General features: G+C 48.6%; 1 protein-coding gene across 5 annotated transcripts in view; it reads left to right on the top strand.

Annotated features, from left to right (window-relative positions):
- Positions 1-986: 986 nt before the first annotated feature.
- The window catches only part of Lrrc8b (leucine rich repeat containing 8 VRAC subunit B), a 70,161-nt gene continuing 55,465 nt past the window's right edge, over positions 987-15,682 (top strand). For all 5 annotated transcript variants that reach the window (XM_028867332.2, XM_028867329.2, XM_028867333.2 and 2 more), the window contains exon 1: positions 987-1,111. The gene's annotated coding sequence lies outside the window, so the exon portion shown is untranslated. The remainder of the gene's footprint in view (positions 1,112-15,682) is intronic.

Genomic DNA, 15,682 nt, shown 5'->3' on the forward strand with positions numbered 1-15,682 from the left:
TCAGAGATACAAATCTCGCTGAATTGAATCATTGTGCTAGAAATGACCTGGACAAAGACTGAGTTTAAAAAAAAAAAGAAGAAGAGGGAGGGTGTGGGAGTTAAGGACTCGAGGAGGATGATAAAAGTATTAAATCACCCAAACTTCTGAATTTGAATTACAGTTTTGCTTAACTTGTAAGTCACTCTGTTACTCCAACAAGAGAAGGAGGCGGGTGGGGCAGGTGGCAATCGACAATGGAATACTATTAGTAGGTGTAGTCTCTCTACCATATTGTCACCTCCACCCGAAGACGAGGACACTGGGAAGAAAAGGACGGCATTGGAGGCCTAGAAGCCAGCTCAAGTGGCTGCTTAGTTTGGCACTAGGGGGAACCTCCGTCCCAGGAGCCTGGCAACCTTTTCACTCAAGGTAAAGAGCGGCAAAGGACTTTAGTAAGGCAGGCCCTGCACCGCACACCCCACCCTTCCTGGCCGCCCAAGTTACGCCAAAAACAAGTTTCTCAGGGGTGCACACGTGGGAAGACCGGGGTCCTTTGCTGGGTCGGCGTGCCAGGGGGACAGCCAGCCCTAAGCCCGGGTTCCTGGGTTTCTGGAATGCAGCCCCAGCTCCAGGCAACGCGTGTGGCTGCCATGCACCGCGGATGCCAGGCTGGGCGAGGGCACGCGGGCGGCCGCATGGCGCTAGCTCGGGGAGGCGCTTTGTCTGCAGCAGAAGGGTGAGTCACCGGGCCCCACGGTCGGTCCGTCCCAAGGCCGGGCGGACGCTCGGGCCCGGCGGCGGCGGCGTAGCGATCCGGGCAGGGGCGGCTCGGAGGCGGCGCTGCGCGTCCCCGGCTCCCGCCCGCTCGCCCGCCCGCCCGCCCGCGCCGCCGCCGCCCGCGCGCTCCGCTCCTCCTCCGCCCGGGAACGTAGTCAGCGGTTCGCGCCGCCGCTCGCCCATTGGCCGGCTGCGCGCGCCGCGTCACAATGGAGCGGCTCCGGGGCGGCGAGCGGGGCAGCGCCGGGGCTTCCCGCTGAGACGCAGTCGCCGGCGGAGTGCGAGCGCCGGCGGCTCGGCGCGCCCCGGCCGGGCAGCGCGGGCCCCGGAGCGGGGGGCTCCAGGCGCCAAGGTAGGTGGGGACGGCGGGGCCGGGCGGGGGAAGGGGACGCGGCCGCCGCTGCCGCAGCAGCAGCAGGTGGGGGCGCAGGGCAGGTGCGGTTACCTGGCCGCGCCTCACCTGGGAGTCCCGCTGCGGGCAGGTGGCACAGGCACCAGCTGAGCGGCCGCCGCGCCGCTCCCACGCCCCCGGGAGAGGGAGGGCGCGGTTCCCCACGCTCCACCGTCTCCTGGATGCTGGGGTCATTCGGGGCGAGAGGAGGGGGCGGCCGCGCCCAGGCGGTCCCTTCGCTGTCCCCGCGGCTGAGCGCGCGGTGAGCGTGTGCGTCCCCGGGACTGCCAGGAGAGGACTCTCCTCCTCCGCCTGGGGTCTGGCCGCAGGTGAGGGCGGCTCACTCGAGGGGGGTCCGCATGGGGTCGCCCGCGTTTGCCCCTTGCCCTGGCGCCTCCTGTCGACAGACATGTTATTGCTCTTGGGTATTTACCGGCCTACAACTGTGATTTTAGTGTCTGAGCTAGGAGGGGTCAACTCGCTTCCATTTAAAGACTGGAGGTTCCTCCTCCTCCTGGGCTGCAGGTGCTGACCCGTCAGAAGGGAAGAGGCTCGTTAATCCGTGTCCTCGACTGACTTCCCAAAGTCCATAGGTTGTTGCCTGTAGTCATATGACGTTTGTGAAAGACTTGGGTGTGTGGTCATGAAAGCCACCACCACGGGGACCCCTTGCTCCCCCCCACCTCAGAGAAGAAACCTAAATTTAAAAGTCAATACCAATGTGTGGATTTCCTTGAATACATTCTACCTTGCCTGAAAACTTAACAGAAAAAAAAAATATATATATATCTGCTATATAAAGGTAAGAATGAAAGTTTTAAAAATGGTAGATGTAAGACCAATTTAGGTCATTTGTTCGGTGTATATCAAGAAGAAATGAGAGACTGGGAGTGTGACCCCGAGGGGCTTAGCAGGGTCAGGGCTGAGGGTTCATCGCCCCCCCCCCAAAGTACTACTACTGTTGCATAGAGTAATGATAATAGTAACAATAACAGTGCGCGGTTTTACTGGACAGCTGTGTTCTAAGCCTAAATCTAGGGCTGGAGTGTGTATGGAAAAGTGCAATATAACAGCTCCAGTACGTCACATGCACAAACTCAGAACCCAAAATGTTGAGTCTTGGATGCCAAGTCACTTTCTTTTGCCCCGAGCTCTCCTAAGTGAGCAGGTCCACTCTTGAATAAGAAATGACAGTTAATCCCCCAGGTAATCGGGCCTGTGAGATTTAAAACCTGAAGCCCTAACATGTCTGAGGCTGCCGTGAGCTAGAACTTGGGCGTTGGGGAAGCAGAGATCTCAATGAGCACACCTTGAGTCACGCCGATTTTCTTATGCCGAGTTTCCAAAGCGGGAGGAACACAATCTTCGTGTTAGAATTAGGCTGAGTGTTCTTTGAAACTCTTTTTTTTTTTTCTTTTCTGGAGGTTGTTCCAACATGAACCTCAAATACAGGTGTTCACACTGCAAGCGATGGCGTTTGACGTGTTGAGATTTGTGTTTAAGCCCGCCGGCCATCCCCACCACTATTCCCCATTGCTGCTTTAATTTCCAGAGTCCTCAGAATGAAAACATCAACATGAATTAAAATAAACAAAGCTCTAAGCAATAAAATGTGGAAAGGACACCACCAGGTGACCTAACGGTGTTTTAGGTGACCACGTGGGTATTCGCCCTCAGTGACGCGGCACTTTTCTTTGAAGCGTGTTTTCTGAATTTGAACGGGGAAAGGTCTTTAAAACCTTACGATTCTTTCTTTAGAAAATTTTAACTTGTAAACTTTCCTTGAAATTTTCATGTAGGAATATTTTGTGTCACTTTTAACCACCCATGCAAAATCCCATGCCTGATTTTTGTTTAGAGTCTCTCAAGTTGAACTTCCATTTTCTTCTCTCTCCAGCATCCCTCTGTTGCCCCCGGATGTGTTCTGATTCTGTTGTTTCTCCACACTGGTGGATGGTTGCTTGGCTTGTTACAGAGCATGTTCTCCACTGGTGTCCCGGCAAGCAGCTTGGTTCTGTGGTCACCTGGAGGAACCAAGGAAACCCCAGTGCGGTGTAGAATTTCCTAAAGCAGTTGTGAATTGCCTCCCGCTCCATGTCCTGACCATTTTCATATTTACAGCCTTCTTACTGTTGCCTACATTGGACCTATGTCACAACTATATTTTCTTTTTTTAAAAAAGTTATGTATTGTTACTGTACGTGTGGTGTGTGTGTGTGTGTGTGTGTGTGTGTGTGTGTGTGTGTGTGTGTCTGTGTGCAGGCTCCTGTGGGCTGCAACACACATATGGAGGTCAGAGGACATCTTTGGGGGTGAGTTCCAGGGAATGAACTCCAGTGTCAGGCTGCCTCTGCAGCTGTGTTTACCTGCCGGGCTGTATATCTCCCGGCCCTCAACTGCATTGTCTAAGCGCCCTTCACACCTGCATCGATTTAGTTTTCTCTGCAAAACAATACCTGTGCCAGACATAATAACCTGTTTTTCTGGATCATTAAGATTGGTCTTAAATAAGATTGGATTTGGGCTGTGTTGGCGCACACCTTTAATCCCAGCACCCAGGAGGCAGAGGCAGGCGGATCTTTGTGAGTTCGAGGCCAGCCTGGTCTACAGCTACAGATCGAGATGGGGTGGGGGTGGGGGTGTTTGGACTTACTCCACTGACATCTCCATGCTCAAATCTTCGCTATTCGTTTAGAAATTGCACAACAAGGTAACAGTGTAACAGTGAAGTCCCTCTTCCGAGATTTCCCTTTCTTCAGACTTCTTCTCGCTTGCAACACATTTTAAGTTTTCGCCTTCAGTGCTGTTGAGAAAAAAAGGGAATAAAAATGGGTGTCCAGCTTCCACCTTGACCTTTTCTCTTTTGACCTTCATACTGCCTTTGATGTGGGTCACATGACTCTCCTTATCCTTTTCTAGACTACCTATTTGAACCGCATCTATTGCTTCTTTGAATTCAGACCACTTTCCAGTTCTTTCCTGTCTGATCGACCTCTCCAGGGCGCCTCTCCGTGGAGCTGCTCATGCATAGTTATTTTTCTCATTTCCAGCTCCACACAGGTTAAGGGAGATCTGTTTTGCAGATCTCTGGTGGAGACTGAGTTCCTTAATTCTGAGTGTGCAAGCTTAAGGCACATCTGAACCTTCCTCCCTTTCTCTCTTCGAATGTTGTCTCAGCTTTTTGCAACATTCCCTCACTCTTAGGCGTGAACCTTGTGTGCCAGTGAACTTGATCTGACCTTTGCCATCTTCACTTTGGATGAGTTGCTGGCTTACTTAAGATTATCTCCCAGGCAGAGATCACAAAACAATGACCTATACAAAGTGATGCTTGTTTCCCTTTCACATCCAAGAAAAAGAGTTAATAGACAGCTAGGCACAATGACAATGCTTGTAATCCCAGTATTTGGGACACCAGCACAGGAGGATTGCTACAAATCCAAGGCAGCCTGGGCTACTTAGTGAATGCTGATCCAGCCTGGGCCACATAGTAAGACCTTGTCTCATCCCTGACCTGCCACCACCACCCCAAAAAAAGTTATGGATCGACAAGCAAGAGGAATATGATGGCTCTGTTGTCTTTGGGGAAGATTGATTCCATGTATTGGCTCTACCATACATAGTGTCACGAGGCTTCACCCTTATGGTCCAAGGTGAAGCTTTCCTTGCCACAACCTGCTTCCGAGTGGCAGAAGGAAGGGTTGGAAGAGGAGGGGAAAGGCATCAGCTTGCAGTCTCCTGAGAAAACGTGTTGGGATCTCCCAAATACAACATCTCATTGCCTAGAACATAGTGCCCATCATTGCCGCTTCTGGCCAGAGTTAGTCCCAGGCACAGAGTGCAGGATGTTCCACTCGCTTAGGAAAAATGGGGATGGCAAGTATCTGAGTATTTGAACACTGTAATCACTGTGCACCTCATGTTTCTTTACTTTTTAATTTTTTTTTCATTTTTATTTGTGTGAGGGAGGGGTGGGGGTCTAATTCGAGAAATCCACAGGAGTCTGTTTAAGGGGTAAAAGGAATTTATTAGGGAAGAAAACACTACAGAACAGGAGAGATTTATGGTAGGGTCCTGGAAGGCCGATACACAGTCCCACGCTGTTCGTCTGCCTGAGTCCACCTTAGCATCCAAGCCCATGAGGGTGTGAAGGGACCTGAGTACATGCACCTCCGACCTTAAGAGTTGCCCAGCCACACCCCAGGGGCAGGTACTTCAAGGTCATAGGTAGGTCGGACAGTTACCTGCTGCCTCTCTAGGGGTGGTGCTTCAAGGTCATAGAACAGCTGTCCACTACAAGGGTCAGAGGACAGCTTCCACGAGCCATGTTTTCATCCATAGTTTTTGAGAGAGTCTCTTGTTATTTCTGCTGCTGTGCAGGCCTGTACTCTTGTCTTCCCTCCCACTGCTGTGGGAGGTCTGGGGTGGGGAACACAGAGGCAGGGCAGCTGCATCTGCAAGGGGTCTGACCACTATTTCAGTCTGTCTTGTTTCTTATTAAGAGATTCTGTGGTGGTACATTGTGTCCCTCAAAATATTGTGCACCCTAATAGACTTACCTGGGGTCAGAGAACAGAACAGCCGCTTGATTAGACATAGAGGCAAAATGGTGGCACACACACCTTTAATCCAATCACTGGGGAGGCAGAGGAGTTCAAGGCCACACTGGGGAACAGAGCCAGGCGTGGTGGCACAGGCCTTTATTCTCAGCACTTGAGATATCATGTCTTTGCTTGGGAAGGACACACGCCTTTATCCCAGGAAGTGATGGCAGGAAGCAGAAAGGTATGTAAGGCGTGAGGACCAGGAACTAGAGCTGGTTAAGCTTTTAGGCTTTTAGCAGCAGTTCAGCTGAGACCCTCAGGGGTAAGGACTCAGGCTTCCAGTCTGAGGATTCGTGGAAACAGGATCAGCTGAGGAGTTGTTGAGGGGAGGTTGGCTGTGGCTTGTTCTGTCTCTCTGATCTCTCAGCGTTCACCCCAATATTTGACTCCAGGTTTGTTTTGTTTGTTTTTTTTAATTAATAAGATCATCTAGCAATTTGTCTTACAAGATTCTTAAGGGTCTTAGATTTTTTTTTAGAGATATTATCTTACTGTGTAATCCTGATTGGTCTGGAACTTACTATGTAGACCAGGCTGGCCTTGAACTCAGAGATTGGTTTGCCTCTGCCTCCCAAGTGCTGGGATAAAAGGCATGTGCTATCATACCTGGCCTAACATGTTTAATGTATACTTTCAATCTTAAAAATTCTATAAAAATTTTAAGATCTGCTGGGTGTGGTGGCATATGCCTTTAATCCCAGCACTCAGCACTATGCAGATCTCTATTCCAGGCCAGTCAGAAATAGATACATAGTCTCAAAACAAACAGACATGTTAATATAGTATGTATGTGTCAACTTGTTTTCAATAAATGTCTTTATAGTCTACGTATTTCTTCTCTATGAACTAGTCCCAGGATGACACATCACTGGTTTCAAATCTTATTTTAAATATTCGAGCATTTGCCCCAGTTGGTGGTTATCATAGTGTTGGATCATACCTTGTCATGGAAGGGAGATGGGTGTTTGAGCGGCAGAAGCAATGTTTGTTGTTATTTGTTGAGACAGGGTCTCTGTATGTAGCCCTGGCTGTCTTAGAACTCTCTGGAGAGAAGGCTGGCCTTGAACTCGCAGAGATCTGCCTGCCTGTCTTCTGAATATGCAGATTAAAGGCATGTACCACTGCGCCAAGCTTAGCAATGTATTATTTCCTCAATGCCAGCATGTGATTCTTAGATTAAAAACACATAGATAGACCTACACAGGAATTCTGAATCTGCCACTCCCTGGGTATACAGCCTCTCACTCTGTGTGTACAGTCAGTCTCTCACTCTGTGTGTACAGTCTCTCACTCTGTGTATACAGCCCCTCACTGTGTGTACAGCCTCTCACTGTGTGTACAGCCTCTCACTCACTGTGTGTACAGCCTCTCACTATGTGTACAGTCTCTCACTGTGTGTACAGCCTCTCACTATGTGTACAGTCTCTCACTGTGTGTACAGCCTCTCACTATGTGTACAGCCTCTCACTGTGTGTACAGCCTCTCACTCACTGTGTGTACAGCCTCTCACTGTGTGTACAGCCTCTCACTCACTGTGTGTACAGCCTCTCACTGTGTGTACAGCCTCTCACTCACTGTGTGTACAGCCTCTCACTGTGTGTACAGTCTCTGTGTGTACAGCCTCTCACTGTGTGTACAGCCTCTCACTCACTGTGTGTACAGCCTCTCACTGTGTGTACAGCCTCTCACTCACTGTGTGTACAGCCTCTCACTGTGTGTACAGCCTCTCACTCACTGTGTGTACAGCCTCTCACTCACTGTGTGTACAGCCTCTCACTCACTGTATACAGCTTATCACTGGGTATATACAGCCTCTCACTCATAGCTTCCTTACCCGTAAACTAAGGTAGTAAGGACACATGGAGAATAAGGGGAAAGATTTTTATATAGAGTGTGTACTTCTGTGTCTGGCAAAGGAAGTGGTACCTTTTCCATTTTAATTTGGCCTAGCTTTTTCCACAAACCCTTCCTACAATGAACTGTTACTCTATTTTAAAAGTTATTTATTTATTTATTTTTTAAGACAAGGTTTGTCTGTGTAATCTTGGCTGTCCTAGAACTCACTCTGTAGACCAGGCTGGCCTTGAACTCAGAGATCTGCCAGCTTCTGCCTCCCAGAGTGCTGGGATCAAAGGCATTTGCCACCACCGGCTAAATAAAAGAATTTTTGGTTTTCCGAGACAGGGTTTCTCTGTGTAGCTTTGCGCCTTTCCTGGAACTCACTTGATAGACCAGGCTGGTCTCGAACTCACAGTGATCTGCCTGGCTCTGCCTCCCGAGTGCTGGGATTAAAGGCGTGCGCCACCACCGCCCGGCAAAAGTATTTTTTATACTGATCATTGTTGTAGATATCCAAGTCAATGCCCTTAACTTCTAAGTCAAACTTAATGAAATTGTCTCCAAAGTCAACTTATAACCCAAAGAACAACAGAATTATTCCTGTATCGCCTGATCATTCTCCAAGCCTTTCTATTCCTCAGCCTTGAGGTGAATAATTTTTTTAGATGATCCACAAATGAACCAGCAATGTTGCTAAATCTTTCCACTCTCGATAAAATTTCATGGTATTTTAAAGCAACTATTAATCACCACCTGCGTGCCAGGTGCTGTGCCAGGTCCTGGGGAAGCCATGGTAAGCAAAACCTGCCTGCTCTCGGTGTTCAGGGAGGTGGTGGGTGATTGAAGAAGTCAGACAAGCAGCTGCTGAAGACAAGCGAGACTCTCCATGGTGGTCGTTGTTAGGAAGGACACAGAGAAGGCTGTGCGCACATGTACAGATGTGTAATACAGATGTGCTGTGGTCAGAGACTGCATGGTGACCTGAGAGGCAAAAGCTGACCCACAAGCTGCAGTAACTCAAGGGGCCGGGGTGGTGGTGGCTTGAAATTAGCTCAGGCGTGAGCAGTTTAGGCACGGACCTACGGGTTCCTGGCTCCATCCAAAGGCGGTCTTGTGTTCTGTTTGGAGCCACCATTCAAATCAGTGTCTGTAGAGATGGAGTAGCTGAGTGATAACGGTACTTGACTCTCACGTACCCACTCCTCATCCCCTCTCGCACACAGAGTGTAAAGTGAATGTGTATATTGTACAGCTTCACTGTGTGATTCTGCAAAGGGGACCACAAAGTTCGGGAATAGTTTAGAATCTTTCCCTGTTCACATGTGATGCACTAGCACACATTCTAAACACAGGCGAGTTTCTGACACATCAAGCAAATGCATTCGAAAATTCACCTTTAACCATCCATTCCTAAGAAGCCTACAGTCCAGTGGCCAGCAGGTCCCTGCAAGGCCCAGTCATGCTCCCACCATAGTGGGGGACACACAGAAAGAGGGCTTCCTCCAAGCCGGTTGCAGAGGTTGGAGAGAAAGTATTTCCCCACTTGTCTGTTCCTTTTTTGACTCTGCTGGACCAGACAAGGATAATAAAGTAAGATCTTTTCAGAGAGTCTGGAGCTGGTCTGCATCGTCCTTGGCAAATAGAATTTAAAGGACGTGGACCATTCGGAGACCATTTGTAAAGAGTCAGCTCCCAGAGCGGCACTGGAAATGACCAGAGAGTGGCAAGCATGGGCGGTGTTCCAGAAGGCTGGCTGGGCTGGCCTACCTCAGGGCCAGTGGGCTGTCCCAGTGTCCAGTCCCTCTGTGGCTTTCAGGTTTGTGTAGGCAGGAAGCAAGCTTGGCAGGGGATGAGATTGGCAGGTACATTGGCAGGGAATGCCGTTTGTCCTTGTCCTGTCTAGCAGAGCCAAGAACGGACGAACGAGGAAATGTTTCCTCTTTTAATCTCTGCAAGGGGCTTGAAGGGAGACCTCTTTCCCTGTGTCTCCCGCCGTGGTCGGAGCGTGGCTAAGCCTTTGCGGGGCACTGTCAGCCGGTGCACTTCGGGTTATATTTTTTTTCTTTCTACTGGATGCATTTAAGGTGCATTCTATTAATCTGAAGATTTCTAAAGTTTATCTCTCTAGGCAAAATGAGATGAGTGTGTTGCTGGCCCAGTTTCAGCGCCGAGACCGTATCCTCGGGCGAGCCATGACTTGTCTCCCAGCTGAGTCTGTGAGTCATGATGCAGTTTCTGAAGGTACCAGATTTTGGTGTGTGTGTGTGTGTGTGTGTGTGTGTGTGTGTGTGTGTGTGTGTGTGTTGCTCGGGTTCCCAGGATACCTCCCAGGCAATTGATGCTGTGCCCTTTCTGTCCTCAGGTGCCAGAACTTTCTCTCTCCCTCCCCTGAGTACCTGGGGCTGGGGCTTCTTGCTTTGCATTTCTCCTGGTACCTGGAATTCCTCTCAGCAGCACTCTGAGGTCTTTGTTCCGTGGGAACCTGTCAGATGAGGTTGTCAGCCTTTCCGGACAAATGTAACCAATGACGATGACATCTCCTCCTCAGTGAAGGGTCATCTCAGTTGTGACCTCAGTGGTCCCTTCTCAGATCACCTCAAGTGAAGCATCCGTGCCCTGCTCTCCCGGTCCCTGTCCGTCTTTCATACCTTGGTTTATGGTTGGTTTGCTTGCGTTCTCTTCCCCATACTGACAGCAGGATGTAAATTCCGTGAAAGCAGACTTCGCCTCTGTTCTCGATTGGCTCTTTAGCGTGCCAAGTAGCAATCTCCCCAGAACTGGCACATGTAAAGGACAAAATAATTTGATCCTTTTGGTCATTGAATTGACGTGTGGTTCCTGCTTCACAGAATGAGCAGGCCCGGAGTTAGTGCACTAATGATTTGTCTTTTCCCTCACAAAATGTGTTTACTTTTCGATCCCGCCCCCTTTTCTTCAAAATAGCCAAACATTTGCTGGAATCCAGCCTTCGTTTCTCGTGCTGTTTTCTCCTGTAGACTTCTGCGTGTGTCGCGTGCAGCTAGTGTAGTCTGTGCAGAGGCCATTTCCTTCACTTCCTCCCTCCACACCCTTCCTCTTCGGCTTCTTCGCTGTGTGAGTCTGGGCCAGTGATTATCTCTGACTGATACTTAGTTTGTCATCCTGCCCCCCCCCATCTTCCTGGAGGTGCCTTATCATTTTGCCCACTGCATGGGGTCTTTCTTAAAGGCAAACCTCACCGTATCAGGGTGGCTCCTTTGGCTGCAGTGAGCCGGTGCAGGTGCCCAGGTCTCCCTTTGTCCACCCTTTGCAACTGTTCAGCACCACCTGTTGCCACCCAGCAGTTTCTGTGCCCCCGGTGGTTGCTCTGCGGACATGGTATCCGCACTCACGCCCCATCTTAAGCCGTCTGTAATCCATTTGTGGAGGTTGTTGAGGCAAGATGGCGGCACTCTGGCGATGTTTCTCCCTGTGACCTGAGCGCTCTCCATAAACCGATGCTCAGCTTTCAAGCCCGGTCCCTCTGAAGAGCTTGGCTGGCATTTTTCTTCCATCACCCCTTCCCCACCCTGTCCTCCATGCTGCCCCTGGTCCTAGTACAGGACTGATGCTGGATGACAGCCTCCCGTCTGGTGTTCCTTCGAGGTGACCACTATGTTTTCCTCATCTGGGCTTCTTGGACCAGACCTCAGCATGGCACACTGTGAACGTTCAATAAACATATTCGGGGGGCGAGCCGGGGAAGGAGCGTGGCTTGCACACTCCCCATTCCAGAGATTGAGTTCACGGACAGGCTTTCGACTGGTGTTTTGGAAGAAATCCCTTTAAAGGTTGGAAGTTACAAGACACACTGCAAATGCTGTTCATAGGTGTCCTAATTAGGTTTCTGTGGCTGTGATAAAATGTTGATCAGAAGCAACTCAGAGGAGAAAAGCATTTGCTTGGGCTAGAGCTACAGTTCATCTTGAGAGAAGACAGGGCAGGAACCTGAAGGCAGGAGCTGATGCAGAGGCCGTGGAGGGGTGCTGCTTACTGGCTTGCTCATGATGGCTTGTTCAGCCTGCTTCCTTATAGAACCCAGGACCACCCGCCCGGGGTGGAACCACCCACAGTGGACTTGGCCTTCCCCCATCAATCTTTAATCAAGAAAATGCCCACAGTCCAGTCTGAGGGAGGCAGTTCTTCGTTGAGAGCCCCTCCACACAGGTGACTTTGATCTGTGTCAAGTTGCCAAAGTGACAACCTGGTGTGGGTTGGAGTGTCCATGACCTTGTGGCTACTGACCATGAACCTAATTTGGAGTTCCAGATTTGGTGACAGGGATATCAGAGATGGCTTTTGTACTTTCCTGCCATAATCCTTTTCTTTCTATTAGAAGTCAGTTTTTTCGATGGCCTGCACAGACCTGAGGCTACGGTGTTTAGAGCGGAGCCTGTGAGTACCTGCCGTCGTCACATGTGTGAAGATAGAGGCTAACAGTTTTCTTTCTTTCTTTTTCTTTTTTTTCTTTTTTTTTTTTTTTTTTTTGTTTGTTTGTTTTTCAAGACAGGGTATCTCTGTGTAGCTTTGGTGCCTGTCCTGGAACTCACTCTGTAGACCAGGCTGGCCTTGAACTCACAGAGATCTGCCTGCCTCTGCCTCCCGAGTGCTGGGATTAAAGGTGTGTGCCACCACCACCCAGCAGAATCTAACATTTTTCATCATTACTTTATAAGTAAAAATAGGACATTTCCAATGATACATTGATTTTTTTTAAAAGGAATAACTTAAATATTCCCAATAGAAGCTAAATTAAATACCAAAGTGGCTTGGTGTCCATCACTGCTTATTTAAAAAGTATTTTAAGCATTTACTACAAAAGTAGTTGTTTTAATCATGAAACTCATTTTCTCTGAAGCTCGATCTGGGTGTAACACGCATGTGTTTAGAAGTGTTACCTTGGTTAGCCCATCATATTCTTTTGACACCTTTTTACCAACACAGTATATCTAACGTATTTCACAACTTATCACAACTAAGCTCTAAATACTACAGAACATTTAAAAGTTGAGTTATTTTACTTATATACAAATAACAACATCAAGCCTATTAAAACTTTGATGACTGAGCTGGTGGGATGGCTCAGTGGATAAGCGTATCTACCACCAAACCTGAAGACCTGAGTTTGATCCCCAGAACCAACATGGTGGAAGGAGAGACTCCCATGTTATCCTCTGACTTCCACATATGCGCCCTGGTGCATGGTCACAAACACACTCACACACTCACACACTCACACTAACACACACACTCATACACTCACACACAACACAGATGAAATTTATGTTAGAAAACCGTCCCTTCATATGTGGATATGTGGAGGACTTAGAAGCTTATTTGCATGTGGTAAATACTGCTTACTGCCCACATAAGAATATCTAATCAAATGCTTAAGAAATCTTCCCTGAGAGGAGGGAGCAGAGCAGTACAATCCACTCTCTCTTAAACTGCTGAGTGTTCCTCACAGGTTACCTAGTGATTGATGGGGGGGGGCGGGGGGGGGCAGCCTTGTTGTCTTCCTGAGCTAATAGAGTAGGTCCTCCTTCACGCCTGCTCCAGGCCGAGAAATGGCAATGCTCCCCCAGAGTCAGAGCACTTGCTTCTTGGTCACCGAGTCCTTTCATTTCCTCAACACCTGTAACCCTAGGGGATTTCAAAATGACGCTTTGCTCAGTGACCTGAAAACTGTACCCCCAAGGCAAGGCAAATGAGCTGACCGCTGAGAACAAGGCTTGCCCTTCTTTTGTAATGTGGGAAAATGGTGGATCTGAAAAGAGAAATAAAGAAAATAGTTTAGGGGTGGGGGACACCCCACACCAGGCTACCAGTGACAGAGATCATTTCAGGCAAAGGTTAACTCTCTGGAGATGGATCCTGTCAGAATACCTCTCCCTACAAAAGTGACTCCCCAACCTTATACCTGCTTTGAAGAGCAGTGGTTTGGATACTTAAAAACAAAAACCTTAATCAAATCAGCTATCAGCTTTCAGGGTCAGCTGAAGGGGTGACTTAAAAGTTTGAGCTTTCAATAGAGACGAGTATAATTCAGACTGTCATTCTTTGGAATATCCCGACTGGAGATAAAAATTGGATACCAAAGTATTGCTACATCCATTTAAAACATAGGAGCAAACTCCCAGAACAGAACTGTGGCTAAAAAAATCACCAGATACTTAGCTGGCAGTCAGCTGGGTCAACAGTTGATTGGTTTCTGTAATAGTTGGCCCTGGAACTCACTATGTAGACCAGGCTTGTCTTGAACTTAAGAGATGTGTCTACCTCTGTCTTCTGAGTGCTAGGACTAAAGGCCTGCGTCACCAGGCCAGGTCTCTAAGAGTATAGATCTTAATCCTATTTAAAGGGGGAAAGATGAACATTTTATCAAGAATGTTAAATTTGTTCTCAGAAAGAGGTTATTAGCTTACGACCTGTGAAAGTGTATGGGCCCTGCAGAGACCCAGGGCATTTTCCTTACGGAGTAATGCAAGCATAGAGAACTGTCTTAGTCAGGGCTGCTATTGCTGTGAAGAGACACCATGACCACAGCAACTCTTACAAAGAAAACATTTCATTGGGGCTGGCTTACAGTTCAGGTGGCATGCAGGCAGACGTGGTGCTGGAGTAAGAGCTGAGAGTCCTACATCTTGCAGGCAACAGGAAGTCAGCTGAGACGCTGAGTGGTGTCCTTGAGCATAGGAAACCTCAAAGCCTGCCCCCACAGTGACACACTTCCTCCAACAAAGCCACACCTCCTAATAGTGCCACTCCTTATGAGACTATGGGGGCCAATTACATTCAAACCACAACAAGGACTGAGTGTGATTTGTGAGTGGGGCCTTTCTTGGGCTTGTCTGGGCTCCTGGACGCTCTAGCCTCTGGGAGAAGACACTTGGCACCTGATCCCAACTCCTTCTCTCAACAACTTGGAGCAAATCTGTCCTGGATTTCAGGAGCATCAGTGATTATATTTCTGTCACTTGTATTAAAGCATTTACAACTTGGGCATGGTAGTGCACGCCTTTAATCCCAGCACTCAGGAGGCAGAGGCAGGTACATCACTGTGAGTTTAAGGCCAGCCTCATTTGCAGAGCAAGTTCCAGGACAGCCAGAACACAGGGAAAGCCTGTCTCAAAAAAAAAAATTTTTTTTTTTTAAGCATTTACATTCACAATGCTCATGGTGATCTTGTAATGGCTTGTTTTTTGAGTGTCACCTTGATTGGATTAGAAATATCTAAGATCTTTGGCTCCCAGAATTCACAAGTGAGACCTTAACCCCGAAGGTTAGGCATCTGGGAGGAGATTGGTTCACGAGGGTGGAGTCAACATGAACGGGGTGAGATGAATATCCACACAGAGGAGCGAGTCTGAGCTTCCTTCAACCTGCCAGTGCTTTCTTGGAGAAATATAAATAAATCACAAGTATTCACATGTCCCAGAAAAGGATGAACAAGAACTCAAGATGATGATCAGAAAGGAAAAAACAAAACAAAAAACACCCCAGGGAGATGGAAATCTTGAAGAGAGTGTTGTAGTTATTTTGTTTTAGTTTTTCAAGACAGTTATTCTGTGTAGTCTTGGCTGTCCTAGAACTCACTCTGTAGCCCAGGCTGGCCTCAAACTCATAGAGACCCACCTGCCTCCACCTCCTGAGTGCTGGGATCCACCACCGCCCGGCTGCTAAGAGTGTTTCTTAAGGACAAGGGGCTTCTTCCGATTTTAAAGGAACAGAGCGGTAGGGTTAGAAGATCTGAGCCTGTAGACAGGAGAGGAGCAGGCAGTGGAGAAAGCCACCTCCCTCTTCTAGCAGACACAGTGGCTTCCTTCTGCCCAGGCACACAAATGCCACCCCCACCCAGGAATTTCCTCTGGGCACATTTTATAGAGGAGCATGGAAGATAAGCTTGTCTAGAAAGTGCTCATCATGTGGCTTATCGCCTCAGCCACACTTCCTTAGCAGATGTCTCTGCTCTTTCAGATCTATGACATAACCAAAAGTTAGAGGTTGTCATTGTCCACACCCTTGACTCAGCGTGGGATTTCCAAAAGTGGGTAGCAGTTAAACATTTTCA

Source organism: Peromyscus leucopus, chromosome 10 (genome assembly GCF_004664715.2).
Source record: "Peromyscus leucopus breed LL Stock chromosome 10, UCI_PerLeu_2.1, whole genome shotgun sequence".
NCBI lineage: Eukaryota > Metazoa > Chordata > Mammalia > Rodentia > Cricetidae > Peromyscus > Peromyscus leucopus.